The sequence below is a fragment of the Bufo gargarizans genome, chromosome 3 (genome assembly GCF_014858855.1).
Source record: "Bufo gargarizans isolate SCDJY-AF-19 chromosome 3, ASM1485885v1, whole genome shotgun sequence".
Lineage (NCBI taxonomy): Eukaryota > Metazoa > Chordata > Amphibia > Anura > Bufonidae > Bufo > Bufo gargarizans.
The window spans coordinates 495,957,309-495,963,308 of NC_058082.1; positions in this window are offsets into that span (position 1 = coordinate 495,957,309).

Consider the following 6,000-nt stretch of genomic DNA (forward strand, 5'->3'; position numbering starts at 1 on the left):
CTGAGATTTTGGGAAAAGTTGTCCAGAAAAAAGAAAAATTTGGGTTGGCATTGGCAACCCTGGACGGCGAGCTGGCTCCCAGTCTTCTGCTCTGGGAGCAACTCTATACATGTTCAACCAGCTCCTTTTTTATGGAGAAGAAACTGCAACAAAAGAGGAACACCAGGAGAGCAGGACGCCATTGTAGGACAACAAGACGCCGAGATCTAAACACAGTCTCAGGTGTAGCAGAGACATTAGTTCTTAAAGTGCTTCTGTCACCCCCCAAACAGCAATTTTCAGTATTGGACTTAATATAATTTCTAATGTACGCAGAGTCCATATATACCCCTCTTACCTCTGGCTGTGCTTTAAATTCTTTAAAAATAGTACTTTTGTGATATGCTGGTAGCCGCTGCATCCTCGGTAAAAAAAAAACGCCCCCTCCTCCACTTGATTGACAGGGCCAGCGAGCGCTCTCCTCCACTCGCTGGCCCTCTCTGCCCATAAAATCCCGCGCCTGCGCCGTACAGGTCCTCATTCGTCACAGGCGCTCTGAGAAAGGGATGCTTGCTTGCCTGCTCATTCCTCAGTGCGCCTGCGCCGATGATGTCAGCCTACACCCGGAAAAGAAGCATTGGGTGTAGGCTGACGTCATCGGTGCAGGCGCACTGAGGAAGGAGCAGCCAAGCGAGCGTCCTTCCTTAGAGCGGCTGAAAAAAAAACGCACCTATGCATATTGCGTTATCGTTGCGGCATGTGTGCGTTTTTTTCTTCTTTATGTCTAAATTGTAAAGACATCACATATACTGCTGATTAGATTATCAGAATTATAGGGTATTCATGATACAATGTCAAACAGGAATATATTAATAACACTAATGTTGGATTATCAGACAGTCAATTAAATATATGTATATAATCATTATATAATATGCATAGGTGCGTTTTTTCTTCAGATGATACATGTATCTACTATGAACAAATGTATGCAATTATATACATCTAGGTAATTGCTAAAGCATGAAATTTGCTATTTTCACTTTTATTTTTGGGCAATATATATGAACTAACAACAGACATTTGTGTCCTATACCAACCTGAGTAATTACATACACCTTATAAACCGGAACTGACATTTTTCAATTAACCACCTAGTCCATGAATTACGTAATAGTGTGATCACTATAAAAGAGGAATGCCAAAGGGGGATGTCTACCACTGAGTAAGGGGTGAATGCAAGTACCCCGAAACGCGTCTGGTGCCACATCTCCCGCAATTTGTGACCAGATACGTTTACCAACCATCGACTACAACCGACCCGGAAAAAGTGGGATTTACTATCTTCGAAAGTTACCTACGCGATTTGACAGCTAACACATAGAGGGACCGATACATCACTGGCCCACGTGTTGAATAAAAGCCCACCAGCGTGGTCTCCATTTAAAAAAAAATCCCGATATCAGAGTGCTACAACATCGTCGGCACAACACAGGGAGCGACAATATCCCAAGGTTCGGTAAAGTCTGATTCGATGGAAGCTGGATTAAAGGTAAGCAAATAATCGCTTGCAAGCTGTTAAGTAGCGGGACGCCGCTACCCCTCCTGTTTTAGTGGGACGCCGCTTTATTCAGGAAATCAACCATGATAGATGTTTATAGGACGGATTGGTTTTGGTGGAATTAAGTAAAGAACTTTGAAGTTTTCTTATCGATTAGTAGTAGTGGACACTATTGACATCCAATAATTTTCTTGCAGTTCGAATCTTTGCAGCTTACCCGATTTCTAGATCATTGCTATTGGGATTGTTCATATTCGATTATATTGCTGCTCCTTACCCATTCGATCGTACTTTGCTGCTATTTTTTATTGCTTGCATTTCACTGTTTGTATTCTGCTGCTGTTTATTCACTACTAACCAAGCAGGTGTTTTAGGAGTGGTGTATTCAAACATATCTATTAGGCTGCTATTCTTTTATTAATATATTATCATGTATCTGCTATAAGCTATTGATTGTTGATCATCCTTTTATATTTAGCATTAATAAACATATTTCCTGTATCTTTTCATGGTCCTTGATTTCTGAGAGTGCCCTATCCATATATATATATATACATTATTACAGAATTTTGATTAATCAAAAATTCCCCGATCCTGGCATTGATAACTCCACTCACAATATTCCTCTATCATCTCCACGAAACACAGGGTCATTATGCATTCTGATCAGACAATTGCTTCCTTGTTCTTGTTCACATAATAAATCTTGTCGTGCAAGACAAGGGTCCAACCCTTGTCCGCAGGTTTAAAGAATCGCTTCTTTCGGTAGATGTATTAGGGACGGTGTAATAATGAGTATGGTCCCTATAAGATATTTGAGTGCTGGGATATTGGAGATTGAGTAATACAGAAACATTGAGAAAGACATTGGATTCGGTTACTAGGGGGTTAAAGCAAGTTCTAGCCTCTTGGGACAAAGAATAGGAATCTGTATCAAGATAATGTTAGTCTATCTCAATGTTATTTCATCTCGGTTTATTTAATTTACATGAGGGAGTAATGGGGCGATCTGTATATAACTTGTCATCCAAATCCCTCTGATTAATAGGGAATAAACCAAAACCGCACAGATACCGCAGGAATGTTTTAAGTCTTCTTTTTTTGGTTGAAAGGCAATAAGGTGAATAAATTAATATAGTATTTTAGCTCATGAGTATATTGAGTGTATAATGAACTAATTTTTAATGTAGGGGTGTTTTTATGGATGATTAGGTTTAAATCCACAATGAATGAACTAAAAATCCTCACCAGCTTTTGTGGAGAATGGGGAGAATCAACACCTGTTTGAGGAACTTGAGTCATAAGGGCTCTATAAAAGCAACCATTTGTGGGGGAATCATTACCACTGAGGAAGGGGCAAAGTACCCCGAAACGCGTTTGGTGAAAAGACCCCCAGATTAACCACACAAAGTATATGCCGGAACTATAAAGGCTGTTTTCCACTTAAGAATTTGAGGATTCCGTGACTAACCAAGTCCTGACACGCCGGCGGCTAAAGCACACAACACGAGCATACAAGGTATCGTGGTGCAAGTCAGCCGATGTGGGAAAAGGCAATCTGAGTCTCAGGGTTTGCCGGCTCTAAGGAACTATGGAGCGGTACCCAGAGGACTCCAGTGGCACGGTAGTGGAAGCCTGAGGATTTTACAGCTACGGCACGATTGTTTGGACCGCAAGTTCATCAGTAAGAAAAGTAACACTGCGCAGTGAGTATAGCGGGACGTCGTGATAATACACTCACCCAGGGTTAACTATTTAAATTGTAGTATCCCAAGCCCTTTAAAAGGGAATTTAAAGTGTGGATCAAAAACGACATTGTAAGAAGATTACCTTCAGTTACAAGATCCATATCAGCAAGCAGTCGGGATCCAACCCCATTGTACATCTAATTTTATGGACTGGCTACCATTCTAGCTATATTGTGGAATTCTACTATTCAACGATTTATTGCACATTTTTAGGTAGTATTTTAATGTTTTATTAATTTTACCAATGTCCAATTTATGGTTTTACCAGTTATGATTATGCGTCTATATGTTTAATAAATTGTATGTCTAATAAATTGTATGATTCGACATAAAGTGAGAGTGCCCAGTATTCTTATCCTTTTGTTCAATTGTCAGAGGAGGGGCAGATCCTCTTTACTGTGAGCACCTCCACCGGATTTTATTCACTCCTGTGCGTCACACTAGCTTATTTGTAGAAACTGAATTATGCTCCCTTTTCTTCTATTTTATCTGTCCCCTACATGCTTCCTCGTATCCTCTCTCATCCATCACCTTCACCATTTCAATCACTTTTTTTTTCTTGTGAATTGGTTTGCCCGCTTGACCTCTGTTTTAGCTCCTATGTTGATGGAAATAGATATTACCAAGATCTATCGTTGCTTTACAAATTCATTGCCTTAACGTGTCATTTAGGTGTTATAGTGGGTTAAAAGCTACTCATGGACACTCTCCAAACTCCAGCATTGAAACGGCCAAGGGCACGTAATGGACACCTAGCATACATGTTGCCCTCTAAGTAAGACTTTATGAAAACAGATGTAATTAAAAACAGGCGTTGTATACTTGGCCAACACTTTGATTTTGTAAATTTATAATTACTCCATGCATGGCCCTGACTGCTTTCATGCTAGGTGGACTTCTGGGTAAAGGTTGTTATCCTCAGGTCTTTTGGCCAGCCGTATGACCATTTTGCCTTTCACTAAAGTTATTCATCACAAATTAAAAATGTACACGAGCACAGAGCACTTCATGTTGTGATGGTATTTTGGCCATTCTGAAGCATTCTGGCATTCAAGGGGCTGGAGTCCTAAAGTTTGCTTCCAAAATGTAACCTCTTCTGTGGTCATGCCACAGCTGCTGTGTATGGTATACTGTAAGAGGCTGTGTGCCCCTTCGCTCTTGGCCCATTCATATATGGGTCCTTGTCTGAATATTCAGCTGCATTTACTGTTTAGATAGGAGAATCCAAGTTTACAGTGGTTACATCTAATGAGTGACTGTGTGGTATTGCAAGCATTGACCAATGTCTGCATGGGTCATGGGGGCATGTAAGCTACCACGACTGGCTAAGTGCAGTGGAAGTCAACTTTCTTTACAAAGTGAATACAAAGGCTTGCGTCCTGAGACCTGTGATCTATAAGAGGGTACTGAATGGCAGGGAAGCATACAGTATATTGATCGCGTTGGTACATTAATCCTCTGTCTGGCCATGCACAAATGAATGTTGTGATCTGAATTTAGATGTTGGTATTGTGGGTAGGGATGAGCGAACTCGAACTGTATAGTTCGGGTTCGTACCGAATTTTGGGGTGTCCGTGACACGGACCCGAACCCGGACATTTTCGTAAAAGTCCGGGTTCGGGTTCGGTGTTCGTCGCTTTCTTCGAGCTTTTGTGACGCTTTCTTGGCGCTTTTTGAAAGGCTGCAAAGCAGCCAATCAACAAGCGTCATACTACTTGCCCCAAGAGGCCATCACAGCCATGCCTACTATTGGCATGGCTGTGATTGGCCAGAGCACCATGTGACCCAGCCTCTATTTAAGCTGGAGTCACATAGCGCCGCCCGTCACTCTGCTCTGATTAGCGTAGGGAGAGGTTGCGGCTGCGACAGTAGGGCGAGATTAGGCAGATTAACTCCTCCAAAGGACTTGATTAACTGATCGATCTGCAGCTGTGGATCATTGAGCTGCTGATCCTCAATTGCTCACTGTTTTTAGGCTGCCCAGACCGTTTGTCAGTCACATTTTTCTGGGGTGATCGGCGGCCATTTTGTGTCTTGTGGTGCGCCAGCACAAGCTGCGACCAAGTGCATTTAACCCTCAATGGTGTGGTTGTTTTTTGGCTAAAGCCTACATCAGGGTGAAGCTGTCACACCAAGTGCATTTAACCAGCAATAGTCTGTTTATTTTTTGGCCATATACTACATCAGGGGCAAGCTGCGCCTGTCACCAAGTGCATTTAACCCTCAATGGTGCGTTTGTTTTTTGGCTAAAGCCTACATCAGGGTGAAGCTGTCACACCAAGTGCATTTAACCAGCAATAGTCTGTTTATTTTTTGGCCATATACTACATCAGGGGCAAGCTGCGCCCGTCACCAAGTGCATTTAACCCTCAGTAGTGTGGTTGGTCAAGCTATCACACCAAGTGCATTTAACCAGCAATAGTCTGTTCATTTTTTGGCCATATACTAAATCAGGGGCAAGCTGCGCCCGTCACCAAGTGCATTTAACCAGCAATAGTCTGTTCATTTTTTGGCCATATACTACATCAGGGGCAAGCTGCGCCCGTCACCAAGTGCATTTAACCCTCAGTAGTGTGGTTGGTCAAGCTGTGACACCAAGTGCATTTAACCAGCAATAGTCTGTTCATTTTTTGGCCATATACTACATCAGGGGCAAGCTGCGCCCATCACCAAGTGCATTTAACCAGCAATAGTGTGGTTATTTTTTGGCCA